This window comes from Rhinoderma darwinii, chromosome 3 (genome assembly GCF_050947455.1).
Source record: "Rhinoderma darwinii isolate aRhiDar2 chromosome 3, aRhiDar2.hap1, whole genome shotgun sequence".
In the NCBI taxonomy this organism is placed as follows: domain Eukaryota; kingdom Metazoa; phylum Chordata; class Amphibia; order Anura; family Rhinodermatidae; genus Rhinoderma; species Rhinoderma darwinii.
The window spans coordinates 193,555,133-193,569,671 of record NC_134689.1 but is presented as its reverse complement, the minus strand read 5'-3'; the positions used below and the strand labels follow the sequence as shown (position 1 = coordinate 193,569,671).

Genomic DNA, 14,539 nt, shown 5'->3' with positions numbered 1-14,539 from the left:
GAGGCTTTTTAAAGTTAATTTTTGGCGTTTTAAAACGTCTTATAAAAAAGGTATGTGGGTGATACTTTACACAATTCCAATAGGGTAAGCTCACACTCAGCAGATTTGTTGCAGAAATTTCTGGGGCTGTTCCATGAATCTGAGCGTGGCTTGCAGAGACATGTGCATGTTTTGTCAGTTTTCGAGAAAAAAAAAAAAAGAAAAATGCTGGTCATTTTGCAAATAAAATCCACACTTATTATTGCATTTTTTTCATGCAGATTTTGATACGGAAACGGGTGCAGATTTTATGGTGCGGCTTTTGGTCCATTTTTAATGAATAGGTCAGATACAATTCCAAAACAGGAGCGAAAGATAAATTGACAGTTTGTGGCATTTGAGGTTAAAAAAAAAAAAAATCGCTGTTACATTTTAAAATGCCAGAAAAATTCTGTGTGTGAAGGATACCCAAGAGCCCCTGCACACGAAGCGCTTTTTCATCCAGATTTATGGGCAGAGAACCTGCAGCGGAACGCCGATAGCGGATTTGTTGTGGAGTTTCCGCAGCAAAATCCATCTGTGTGTGCGGGTGCCCAGACTGATTCCTGCCTAATTCTAATCCATTATCCAACTTAGACTTTAAAAAAAAAAAAAAAAAAAGGCAAAAAGAAATGTTTACAGCATGCAAAGCCATCTTCTCACTAGAGATATATATATATATTCGTTTTGCCTGCAAATAACAACATTAAACAAAAATAAAAAAAGTATAAATTAGGTTCTGTTTAAACTTGCGTTAGGATTTCCATTTTTACAGGAGCCCTGACTTATAATGGATCAGTCATATTTCCATCAGGTATTCGTTTTTTTTGATGGATGCAATACTGCAACATGCTACGCTATTCTGTCCGTCAAAAAGCAACTAAAGCCCGACAGAAAATAACTGAGGTGTGAACAGAGCCTTAAACATGAAAAAAGAAACAATGATGATAAAAAATATATATATCATACGATGTAGCTCTGCCAATATATTTGTTACATCTACAGTTACAAATGAACAACTAGTATTTATTAAGTATAAAACAACTTATATTCCTACAACTTATATTCCACAGCTCTACAAGTGAGACCATCCATACATTCGAAGAAAACCGCCACAATACTCATGGGATGGTTACCTCATGCCAATAGCAGCACCTTAGTGCCCAGTACGGTACCCAGCATGGCCACATAACATGCATTGGTAAGGGTCTGCTATGCGGCCGCATACCACACAAAGATCCGCCAGTCCCATTTTATTCAAGCTACAATTAATTTACTAGCAGAACAAACAAGATCTGCTCAAAATGGAGCGTATGGCGGATTTCCACGCAGCATTCTCGGATTTCCATGAGGAAACTTTGAGACGATGACGACCTCGCCTGCAGCTTCTACGCCCGCGAATGACCATGAATCTTTCCCCCCAATTCTGCTCTTTAACCCTTTCCTTTTAAAGGGGCCTCTGCTGTAACCGCTGCGTGTGTGTGTGTGCACGGGACGGCAGAGCAGTTGGTGTGACAGGGAGATGGCCAGAGAGAGGGATGCTACAATCCGCTGAATCACTGCTGCCTGTTCCGGGGCTTGGGACATTACTGATTTACCTCTTTGTTGTTTCCGGGGTGGCTGCGGCTTCCAGGGAGTTCGAGCAGCCTCATCTACACACAGAGGAGGGGGCACTCGGAGCAGGCAGCTGAAGACGGTCGTACAAGCAGTGCCCGGGATCCGCCTCCTCCCGCAGCTGTCTCACACACACGCACAGTCACCACTGTCAAAGGCGGCGGGAGGTCCGGGGCGCGCCGGCAGCCATCTTGCATTTACCCACGAACTCCGACCCCGAATACACAGTTACGAGAGCGCGGGGGGCGCGCCTTTAACGTCACTACACCAGACAACGGTACAATGCGCGCTCACGACACACGAAGCCGCCTGAACGGTCGTGGGGAGGCGGTGACACTATACCCAGCAGCGCTCACGTGTACTGTAGCTCTGTTCACCCAGGGGCTAATATTGACTAGTTGTTATGATAAGACTATCCAGGGCGAAGGGTGCCAGAGGTAGTGTTACTACATCACGTCTCGGCGCCTGAGCTTCCAGCTCCTGTATATTACTGGAGGTGGCCGGAGCTAAGACTAGACTCGAGCGCAGCGTCGTGTTGAGGCGCGGCACGACACGACAGAAGGCGCGGACTCCAGTCACGTTCGCTGCAGCGCTCACTGATGATTTTCGGGGGTGTACGTCGGGGCCCTCCCGAGCTGGACTCTCCGTATTGTTTCCTTCGCAGTCCTGTATCTGCTTTCCATCCGCACCAAACAATTCAATGCATTGAGATAGGTACAAATTCAAAGATGTCACCCATAGGCTGTGCTTTCTCTTAATGGAGAAACCCGTATGTGTGAAAAATTCTAGAAACATGGAAGAAAGCAGTATTTAATTAGTGATAAACGCCACACTATAGCTATTCTACGTTACAGATGTGCCACAGGGCATAACTTCTTTATATTCAAGGAGTAATAACTGAATGGGCAGCCTCCCTTTATAATCGTAATGAAAAACCGAAATGATTGCTAAATATGGCACGTGCATGAGGCCTTATGTAGGGGCTAATTCACATGAGCGTTAAAACTCCAGTCAGTGAAAAACTGACAATTTTGTATCCGTGTTTTCTGCGATTCTCCATTTTTTTCCGTCCTGATGGCATCAGTGTGCTATCCATTTTTCACGTCCATTAAAAAAGAAAGGACGAATGTCCTCAATTGTCCCAATTTACGGAAAAAAACCCAGGATGGTCACCTAACCGCAGAAACACCATTTTCTATTGGTAATAGCATAAAGAGCATCGTGAGATATTTCTTGTGCGTATATGTGGCTTGTGACCATGTCTGATATTCAGAAACACTGCTCTAGCTTTACTTCTTGGTTTCACTTCCCAAGTGTCTCCGGGCAACCATTTGTGAAAAAGAAAACGGGTGGCATTCGTGTGGCGTCGGTTTTTTATGCCGAACCATTGACTTCTATGGGCCATTAGTGTGTGAAAAAGATGACAAAATAGACCACGCTGCGATTTTTTTCATCACTGACGGATGGTCCTTGAAAAAAAAAACTGCCGTCTGAATTGGCCTTTTTAGGCCTTATTCACACGAACGTGTGCGTTTTGCAGTTTCTGTGCGTCATCAGTGAATGGTGCGTGGCTGCGGGATTTTCACGCATATGCCATCCTTATGATACGCGGTTTTGATGTTTAGAAAAAGGAAGGAAGTGCTTTTATTTTTTCCTTCATTTCCTTATCTACTGTTGCGTGAATCACGCGCGGCACACGGAAGTGCTTAGTGTGCCGTGCGCGATTTTCACGCACCCATTGACTTCAAAGCTTGCGTGATGCGTGAAAAACGGCCAAGTATAGGACATGCGGTGAGTTTTACGCAGCGGACAAACGCTGCGTGAAAATCACGGACTGTGAACAGCCCCATTGACTAACATAGGTCCGTGCGACGCGCGTGATTTTCACGTGCGTATCACAGATGTTAAACACGTTCGTGTGAATAAGGCCTAACTGTGATGTGTCAGTGTTCAATCCAGGTGCTCTCTGTTCTACACTCGGACAGCACCCAGATGTGAAAATCGTTTGAATGAGCCCTAACCTTGGATTTTCACTAGTTTTTGTTCCTTTTTTTGCCTCGATTTTTGTACTTGTGGCAAAACCACACAATTTTTTAAATCGCTGCAGTGAAATAACAACTCATGTAAATACACCCTAATGCAACATTTCCCCTGCAGGGCAAGTATCGCCATCAAAATCAGCTGTATTGCGTCTTGTATATGAAAGGGGTTTGCCTGTGGTGAGGCAACAGCTTTAGGCCCTGTAAACACTGTTTTTTTACGCATTTCTTTCCCGCAAAAACAGATTCAAAAAACGGCCAAAATTGCCTCCCATTGATTTTAATGGGAGATGGAGGCGTTTTTTTTCCCGCAAGCAGAAAAAAATGCTCACAAGAAAAAGAAGCGACCCACCCTATCTTGAGGCGTATTCCGCCTCAAAATCCCAATTAAAAAATTAATTGGAGACGGAAAAAAACGCCTCAGCGTTTTTTGATGTGTTTTTTATCTTGTTTTATGGCAAAAAAAACCGCTCGTGGTTGTTGAAGAAAGGCAAAAAACGCCTGTGGTGCAAAACCACTTCAAAAAAACCGGAGCTGATTATTCCAGGCAGAATTTTTTGCCTGCAAAAAACTTTGTGTGAACAGGGCTTTAAAGTGGATTTGTCATCATACTATACTGCCCTTTTGGCTAATAGCATCTAACAAAGTATATAGTGCACTTATATTATGCTGTGTTTATGAGGGGAGGGTTCCTTCTGCTCTCCTCATTCTTAGAGGCCCCATAATGGTTTGTGATGTCACAGATAGGGACATGGTAGGCGGTGACATCACAAAAATCTGGCCCAATAAATTAAGTGCAAGGACCCAAAGCAGACAGCTGCTGCACCCTGGAGCATTAGAATCCTTAGCATGTAATGTTGCAGTGAGTGTGATGAGCCTTGGGTTGGTAGGTAGCCTGTAGGACACTAATGAATGTGGTGACATCACAGGGTTAATGACATTATAAGGGTGGTCACTGTAAAGGTGTGATGATCTCATAATGCACAATGTCAGCGACATTACATGACTTTATCCCTTTAAGTCCTTAAGGGGTGGTGACGTGATTAGCTGTGACATTCCACATTGAGCCGCAGGTACTTGCAGCTGCAAGACAGTGATGAATCTTTAGGGCTCCGTTGTGGCCCTGATGCGTCAGGGGTACCATTGCATGTGACGATATCACAGAGGTAATGACGTCATAATGGCCAATGTCACTGACTGCCTGATGTGTCCCCAGAAAAGATTATAAGGTGGGATCATAGCATGCAGCAAAATCACATTGGAAAGCGTTGGAACCTGCAACTGACATTGTGGCCGCTGCATCCGGAAGCAAGAATGGCCCATGTCGAAACGTGTGGTGCATCCATTACCTGTGACATCACCACCTACTAAAAAGGCCATTAAAGGGAACCTGTCAGTGAGAATGTTGCTCTCTCTGAGGCCAGCATAAAGTAGTAAAAGGCATGCTGATTTCATTGGTTTGTCTCTCATGTCTGATAGTTTAGGGATTTGGAATAACTTACATTTTGAGGTTCAAGCGATAGGAGGAAGGTGTCGTAAGCTGCCGCTCCACCCAGCTGCCTATGATTGACAGCTTTCTCCCTATCCACAGTTTTAGGGAGAAAGCTGTCAACCATGGGCGAGGGCAGCGGTAGCTCATGAATATGCCGGACTCCTTCCTCCCACTGCTTGTATGGCACTGCAACATTCAAATTGTAAGTTCACAATAAAATCACTAAACTATCATAAACTACTGCCACAATAAAATCATAAACTACCACTGAAATCAGTGTGTCTGTCACTACTTTATGATGCCCTCAGACAGGGCTGCATTAAGTCATTGATTGGTTCCCTTCAAGGGGACAACTCATATGATGTCACTGACATTGTCCAATGTGATGTTATCACCCCTATGATATCACCAATCCTATTATCATATGCACTGGTTCCCTACAGGAGCCCCACCAGCCCAAAACACTGGAAAAAAGTATATCAGCAACAACATCACCAAGTCAGTGCCGCCTATAACATAACCAGCTGTGACGTCACCAATGCAGTGACGTTCTCCCGCCCTATATTAAATCTGCAGCACCATATTCTGCTATATTGTCTTAAAGGGGGACAAAACGCTCCTCCGGCACGGGCCAGCAATGCTCTTGGGAGCAGCTGTGGGTCTAGAGACTTAATTTATAGGATTGACCTGCTTGTGATCTCACCACGCCCACACCTGTGACATTACTTGTGATTTCCCACCGATTAGGCAATGTCATTGCCCATTATGATGTCACCAAAGGCCGTACCATCCATGAGGTGGCCGGCACTTTTTCCTGGCTGCAAGGGGTGGCAAATTGTCAAACAGATTCCGCCACCTGCATGTTTTGACATGGTGCGGCTTTCCTGCGATTTACTCAGAACTGTGAAATTGTGGCAAAACCGCCACTACAAAGGGGTAGGACCTTTTGTAACAACATGGTCACATGACCAAATGTCCTGCAGTGAGGCAGTGCGGTTTCGCTGGATATATATATGTGGTGAAGTGTCTGTGTGTGAGCAGTAAATAAAGGGGTCTGGTCTGGGGTGTCAAATTTTTTTCATTTATTTTTTTGTTCGGATTTAATTTAGGGAGTTTGCTCTGGGGTGAGGTGTGGAGTTTGAGTTTATTTAGGAATCTGGTCTAGGGTCTGATTCATTTTGGGGTTTGGTCTGGGGTCTGAACAAGTTTTGGGGTCTGAATTTACTGGGGTTTATTCTGGATCTGAATTTATTTCAGGGTGTGATCTGGGGTCTGAATTTATTTTGGGGTCTGGATTAAAGGGGTTGTCTCAAGACAGACGTTTATGGCATATCCACAGGATATGCCATTTGGTGGTGAAGGGATATTGCTGTGGGTTTCTTTTTCAGGGGTTGGCAAAGGCCCCTTAGTTCCAGTGAAAGGAAATCTTAAAGAGGCTCTGTCACCACATTATAAGTGCCCTGTCTCCTACATAATGTGATTGACGCTGTAATGTAGGTGATAGCAGTGTTTTTTATTTAGAATCTATTTTTACCACGTTATTAACGATTTTAGCTTTATGTTAATTAGTTTCCTAATGCCCAACTGGGTGTGTTTTTACTTTAGACCAAGTGGGCGTTGTACAGAGGAGTGCATGACGCTGACCAATCAGCGTCATGCACTTCTCTCCATTCATTTACTCAGCGCATAGTGACACTGCGTTGTTCACTATGTGCTGTCTTATACTGACACATTAACGTTACTGAAGTGTCTTGACAGTGAATAGACATTCCTTCCAGCCAGGACGAGATGTCTATTCACAATTAAATTTATACTTACAGAAACCTGATAACTATGGCCGTAATATATAAAGAAAAGCATGGTTTGAATACCGCCAAACTTCTATGCTGTTTCTGTGCCTTTTTTTGAGAACCAATTTGAGCTTAATTTTTTACTACTCTCTACTGTAGAATAAATTGTGTTAGGCAGTACTTACTTTTAACACTGATGGTTTTGATAGGGAGTACTTTTAAAATATGTGTGTGCCAACTAAAAATGTAATCTTCCACAGGGACAAAACAAAGACAACATTCTGGTATTAAAATTTCTGCAAAAACATACTCCACTTCATGATACCATATGTGTCAATTGTTCCTAACGTACACCATGATAAAGTGATATTTAGTATTCACAATTGCCATATAAAGCTTATAATGCATAAATGTATGATTGTTTGGGACCCCACCAATTTGATCCCCCCACCAATCACTAGAACGGTGGTCCCAACCTCTGTCAAGCAGGTGCGCTGCCTCTCCATTCAATGTTCTTTTGGGCTGACGGAAACAGCACAGCGCTGTACTCGGCTGTCTTCTTCTATTCCACTAACTCGAATGTTTGCCTTCTAGTCCACTAACAAAGTCTTCGAGCTTTTCTGATGGTCTTCCATTTTCTGAGCCAGATGTTTGTCACAAAACAACACTCAGCCCGTACTTACCTGGGCAGACGGTTACAGCGGCAGTGCAGGAGTTCCCTCTAGTGGCTGGAATGCAAAATTACAATCTAGAACTCCCCTTAGTGGCTAGTACATGGCATTACCTACAATTCTGACGTCACATGACGCCTAACTACAGTACAGCCCATATAAGCCTCTCTCTTGAGCACCAGCAGGTGCCAGGGTATCAGGTAATTTCTACCTAGCTTCAGCTGTGTACCATACCATATCTGACTCCCGGTGTAATGACCTCTGCTTGGATCTCTGACCCCTGCATCTGTGCCTGTGACCATGACTTCGGCTATTCCTGACCACGCTACTGTATCCTGATCCTGTACTGCTTCCATCGTAACATCTGCACAGATTAAGGCCACTTCTTTTAAGGGACTCGATCTGAAGATTACCCGCACTGAAGTCCAAACAGCCTTGCGGCGTTCCCTGTGTGAAAACCGGGGCATCTATTAGTATCGGTGCCTCAGTGCTTTTAAGCACTACTAGAAGCTGGCAAAACTGAGTCCCATCCGCCCTTCCAAGTTCGCAACAAAATACTCTGGCCCAAATAAAATGGATTCCGCTAGAGAGCCGTCATTCATTGAGCTTCTACAGCACCTAGTTGGGTGAGTTGACAAGCAAGAGACTAATCAGCAACAGCTTCTCCACAGTCTGCTCCCGTTCTACCGCTGCCTACTGCAGTAACCGGTCATCAGCTTCGGGTCCTTCTTCCTTCCAAGTATGATGGTGAAATTGCAGAGGGTTCCTGAACCAGTGTTCTATCTATTTTGAGTTATTCCCGGGAAATGTTGTCTTTGACAAAGCCAAAGTGGCCTTCATTATCTTCTTGCTTTTCGGGCAGGCCTTGGCGTGGGCTTCTCCTTTGTGGGAACAGAGTGACCCTGTATTATACAACTGTCAGGCCTTTCTGGACACCTTCCGGAATATTTTTGAGGAACCGTGGAGTGTCATCTCCTGCAGCCTTGCTACGTATGCATCAGGGCTCCAGTATATGGTCCAGTTTCTGACTTTAGCCTCTGAACTGAGGTGGAACAACGAGGCTCTCGTGGCAGCTTTCTGGCAGGGGTTGTCCGATCCGATTAAGGATGAAATGTTCTCTTGTGAATTACCTCCGTCATTGGACGAGTTGATTTCACTATGTAACAAAGTGGATATCCATTTCCAAAGCGAGCTATTCAGAAGCGGAGATGCGAATACTTCAGTTTCAAGTTGGCTCCAAAGTTCCAAGCACATGAGGTTCCCATAGAAGAACCAATGCAGCTCAGGTGTGCTGAATTGTCCCCAGAGAAACGTGAGAACAGTGTGAGAAATCGCTTGTGCCTATATTGCGCTGCACCCGGGCACCTGCTGGCTTCCTGTCCCAACAGGTCAGGAAAACTTCAGAACCTAGACAGGGAAGTAGAACTTGTCCTAGGACTTCTGTGCTTCTCTCCAGTACAGAAGAAAGAGACATTGCGCTTCACTATGCCAGTGCTCCTACACACACCCGTAGGGACTAAATACATCTCTGCCTTTCTAGACTCTGGAGCTGCCTGAAACTTTATCTCCTCAGCTCTTGTATCGGAGTGGAAAATTCCCATGAAATTACTTCCTGGTTCCTTATTCCTGGTGGGCATCGATGGGAATTGGGTGCCAGATGGGGCTACCCAGGCCCGAATCAAATCACCCTCCATGAATGTCGGCATCCTGCATCCGGAATTTATAGACTTTCTTGTGGTCCCTAAAACCATCAGTCCATGTAATGACAGGGTAGGGAGACAGACAGGTGAGCCCTAATCTACCCGCCACTCAGTCCCTGCCTACTTGCAACGACCCATCCTAAGCGACGGGGTACAACTGGGCGACGGTCCCTACGCTCAGTAAGTGCAAGACAGACAAACAGACAAGGGTACACAAAAGCTAGGGAAACGGGGCAGCTGCCCACGGAGAACCGTGAGCAACAAGAGTAGTGAACGAGCCGAGTCAAACCAGGAGAGAACGAGGTACCAAAACGCTGAGCAGAAGAGTGGTCAGAAAGCCAAGGTCAATAACAAGCAGAGGATGAGTAGTACAAGCAGCAGCAGCAAGCCAGGAAACAAGCATAGAAGAATCACAGGCAAAGGAGGAACAGGAAAGGCAGGTATAAATAGACAGTGGGCGGGAGCTAGCTCCGTCTGGCCAGGCTGTGATAGGCTCTCCCACTCCTAAGCCTGCCATCCTGAGTGGTAGAAGATGGAGTCAGTCTCACAGACATAGGAGCAGGTGCAGACTGATTGCCCACGGGCGTCGACACAGAAGCTGTGTCTGGCAAATCCTTTACAGTACCCCCCCTTTTATGAGGGGCCACCGGACCCTTTCTAGGTGGACCCGGTTTATTGGGGAAACGAAGGTGGAACCTCCTGAGCAATACCCCAGCGTGAACATCCCGGTCCTCTCCTCAGGCCCGTATCCTCTCCAATGGACCACGTACTGGAGGGAGCCTTGGACCATCCTGCTGTCCACAATCTTGGCCACCTCGAATTCTACCCCCTCAGGGGTGAGAACAGGGACCGGAGGTTTCCTCGAGGGAGCCAAGGACGGGGAGCAGCGTTTAAGGAGGGAGGCATGAAAGACGTCGTGCACTCGAAAAGACGGGGGCAACTCCAGTCGGAAGGAGACAGGGTTAAGGACTTCAATGACCTTGTACGGCCCTATAAACCGGGGAGCAAACTTCTTGGACGGGACTTTAAGGCGCAAATTTTTAGAAGATAGCCACACCAGATCCCCGACCACAAACAAGGGGTTAGCAGAACGTTTTCTATCTGCCTGAGTCTTTTGTATGCTCTGGGACGCCTCTAGGTTCTTCTGAATCGGGGCCCAGACTGTGCACAGTTCCTGATGAACGACATCTACCTCGGGATTGTTGGAACTACCAGGTGAAACGGAGGAGAACCGTGGCTTAAACCCAAAATTACAGAAAAAGGGGGAGACCCCTGACGAGTTACTGACCCGGTTATTAAGGGAAAATTCGGCGAGGGGAATGAATGAGACCCAATCATGTTGACAGTCAGAGATAAAACACCTTAAATATTGTTCTAGAGACTGATTAGTCCTCTCCGTTTGGCCATTAGTTTCAGGATGGAAAGCTGAGGAGAAGGACAGTGTAAAGGATCTGCCAGGTACTACGTCTGTGTATACTCCCGGGATTAATCAGTCGACACCTGAGGCCAGACCTCTTAGACTGACACCGGCTCCCACCAACCAGGGTGGCAGGCTCAGGAGTGGGAGAGCCTATCGCGGCCTGGTCAGTCGGAGTTAGCTCCGCCCCCTGTCCATTTATACCTGCCGTGTTCTCTTCCTCAGTGCTTGTTATTCTTCTTGGATTCCTGGCCCCACTGCTGCCTTGCTCCAGCCTGCTTCTGCCGTGCTTCTGCCTTGCTTCAGTTCCGCTTATCCTGCTTCGCTTTGCCCCTGGCTTGCTTCCTGCTCCGTGCTCTCGTTGGTATACTCCACTACATCCTGATCCTGACTGACTCATTCACCGCTCCGTTTCCTCGCGTCGCTCCGTGGGCTACTGCCCCTTCCCTTGCGTGTTCCCTGTTTGTACTCCCTTGCACTTAGACAGCGTAGGGACCGCCGCCAAGTTGTACCCCGTCGCCTAGGACGGGTCGTTGCAAGTAGGCAGGGACAGGGCAGTGGGTAGATTAGGGCTCACTTGTTCCCTTCACCTCCTTCCTGCCATTACATAACTAATGGCCAAACGGAAAGGACTAACCAATCCCTGGAACAATATTTAAGGTGTTTCATCTCTGACTGTCAATTTGATTGGGTCTCATTCCTTTCCCTCGCCGAATTTTCCCTGAATAACCGGTTCAGTAACTCGTCAGGGGTCTCCCCGTTTTTCTGTAATTTCGGGTTTAACCCAAGGTTCTCCTCCTTTTCTCCTGGTTGTTCCAATAATCCCGAGGTAGAGGACGTTCATCGGGAACTGTGCACAGTCTGGGCCCAGGTTCAGAAGAACCTAGAGGCATCCCAGAGCGTACAAAAGATTCAGGCTGATAGTAGACGTTCTGCTAACCCCCGGTTTATCGTCGGGGATCTGGTCTGGTTGTCGTCCAGGAACTTGCGCCTGAAGGTCCCGTCCAGGAAGTTTGCTCCCCGATTTATTGGACCTTATAAGATCATTGAAGTCCTCAATCCTGTATCCTTCCGTCTGGAGCTGCCCCCATCCTTTCGCATACATGACGTCTTCCATGCCTCCCTCCTTAAATGCTGCTCCCCGTCCTGGTCCCCCTCGAGGAAACCTCCTGTTCCCGTTCTCACCCCTGAGGGGGTGGAATTCGAGGTGGCCAAGATTATGGACAGTAGGATGATCCAGGGCTCCCTCCAGTACCTGGTCCATTGGAGAGGATACGGGCCGGAGGAGAGGACTTGGGTACCTGCTCGTGATGTTCACGCTGGGGTATTGATCAGGAGGTTCCACCTTCTCTTCCCCACTAAACCGGGTCCTCTTAGTAAGGGTCCGGTGGCCCCTCATAAAAGGGGGAGTACTGTAAAGGATCTGCCAGGTACTACGTCTGTGTATACTCCCGGGATTAATCAGTCGACACCTGAGGCCAGACCTCTTAGACTGACACCGGCTCCCACCAACCAGGGTGGCAGGCTCAGGAGTGGGAGAGCCTATCGCGGCCTGGTCAGTCTGAGTTAGCTCCGCCCCCTGTCCATTTATACCTGCCGTGTTCTCTTCCTCAGTGCTTGTTATTCTTCTTGGATTCCTGGCCCCACTGCTGCCTTGCTCCAGCCTGCTTCTGCCTTGCTTCAGTTCCGCTTATCCTGCTTCGCTTTGCCCCTGGCTTGCTTCCTGCTCCGTGCTCTCGTTGGTATACTCCACTACATCCTGATCCTGACTGACTCATTCACCGCTCCGTTTCCTCGCGGCGTTCCGTGGGCTACTGCCCCTTCCCTTGCGTGTTCCCTGTTTGTACTCCCTTGCACTTAGACAGCGTAGGGACCGCCGCCAAGTTGTACCCCGTCGCCTAGGGCGGGTCGATGCAAGTAGGCAGGGACAGGGCGGTGTGTAGATTAGGGCTCACTTGTTCCCTTCACCTCCTTCCTGCCATTACAGACAGATCAATCTCCAACTTTTTACAGAAGGCTCTCCAAAACAATGAAACAAATTGTACCCCTCTGTCAGAAACAATATTGACAGGAACCCCATGGAGACGCAGGATGTGTTTGACAAACAAGGTAGCTAACGTCTTAGCATTGGGTAGTTTCTTAAGGGGCACAAAGTGGCACATCTTACTGAAGCGGTCTACTACAACCCACACCACCGACTTGCCTTGAGATGGAGGCAAATGGGTGATAAAATCCATGGAGATATGGGTCCAAGGTCTCTGGGGAATGGGCAAAGAACATAGTAAGCCCGCAGGTCGGGACCTGGGAGTCTTGGACCTAGCACAAACCTCACAAGCGGCGACGTAGGCCTTAACGTCTTTAAGCAACCCAGGCCACCAGTAGTTTCTGGCAATGAGGTGCTTGGTACCCAGGATGCCTGGATGGCCAGATAGTGCAGAGTCATGATTTTCCCTAAGTACCCTTAGCCGGAGTTGCAGGGGAACAAACAGCTTGTTCTCAGGAAGGTTCCCGGGAGCTGAAACTTGATCAGCCGCAATTTCGGAGACTAAATCAGAATCAATAGAGGAAATTATTATACCTGGAGGCAAAATACAAGCAGGATCTTCCTCCAAAGGAGGGCTGGCCATGAAGCTACGCGACAGTGCGTCAGCCTTAATATTTTTAGACCCAGTCCTATAGGTGACCAAAAAGTTGAATCTGGTAAAAAATAACGCCCATCGAGCTTGTCTTGGGTTTAGCCTCCGTGCAGATTCTAAGAAAACCAGATTCTTGTGGTCGGTAAGGACCGTTACCTGGTGCCTAGCCCCCTCCAGGAAGTGGCGCCACTCTTCAAATACCCATTTAATGGCTAAGAGTTCGCGGTTGCCAATATCATAGTTACTCTCAGTGGGCGAAAACTTCCTGGAGAAGTAGGCACAGGGACGGAGATGGGTGAGGGGACCTGGTACCCTGGGACAAGACAGCACCCACTCCCACCTCGGAGGCGTCAACTTCCACGATGAATGGCTCCATTTGGTTGGGCTGAACCAGCACTGGGGCCGAGATAAAGCACTTCTTAAGGACCTCAAAAGTCTGGACAGCCTCAGGAGGCCAGTGGAGGAGATCAGCACCTTTGCGAGTGAGATCCGTAAGAGGCTTAGCGATGACCGAGAAGTTAGCAATAAATCTCCTGTAATAATTAGCGAATCCCAGGAAGCACTGTAATGCCTTCAGGGAGGCAGGTTGGACCCATTCCGCCACAGCCTGGACCTTGGCGGGGTCCATGTGGAATTCATGAGGAGTGAGGATTTGACCCAAAAATGGTATCTCTTGCACCCCAAACACACATTTTTCGGTCTTAGCAAACAGTTTGTTTTCCCGAAGGACCTGGAGCACCTTCCTGGCATGCTCAATGTGGGAGGCCCAGTCCTTGGAAAACACAAGTATGTCATCAAGGTACACTATAAGAAATACCCCCAGGTAGTCTCTTAAAATCTCATTTCTGAAATTCTGGAAGACCGCGGGAGCATAACACAACCCAAAGGGCATGACGAGGTATTCGAAATGACCTTCGGGCGTGTTAAACACAGTCTTCCACTCATCCCCCTCTTTGATGCGGATAAGGTTATAAGCCCCCCGTAGATCAAACTTAGAGAACCATTGGGCCCCCTGAACCTGATTGAAGAGATCAGGAATCAAAGGAAGGGGGTACTGGTTCCTTACAGTGACCTTATTCAAGTTTAGAGTGTTCACCTCCTCAGGGAGAGAAATAGAATTAACAGAAAAACATGACGTCATGCATTCATTACCCCATTTGGT

General features: G+C 47.3%; 1 protein-coding gene across 3 annotated transcripts in view; it reads right to left on the bottom strand.

Moving 5' to 3' along the window:
• The window catches only part of LOC142749324 (transcriptional regulator QRICH1-like), a 49,569-nt gene extending 47,400 nt beyond the window's left edge, over nt 1-2,169 (bottom strand). For 2 of the 3 annotated variants that reach the window (XM_075857200.1, XM_075857201.1), the window contains exon 1: nt 1,617-2,164. The gene's annotated coding sequence lies outside the window, so the exon portion shown is untranslated. Of the gene's footprint in view, nt 1-1,616 lie in introns of all 3 variants that reach the window. The other variant, XM_075857202.1, reaches the window with a different exon arrangement.
• Nucleotides 2,170-14,539: the final 12,370 nt, after the last annotated feature.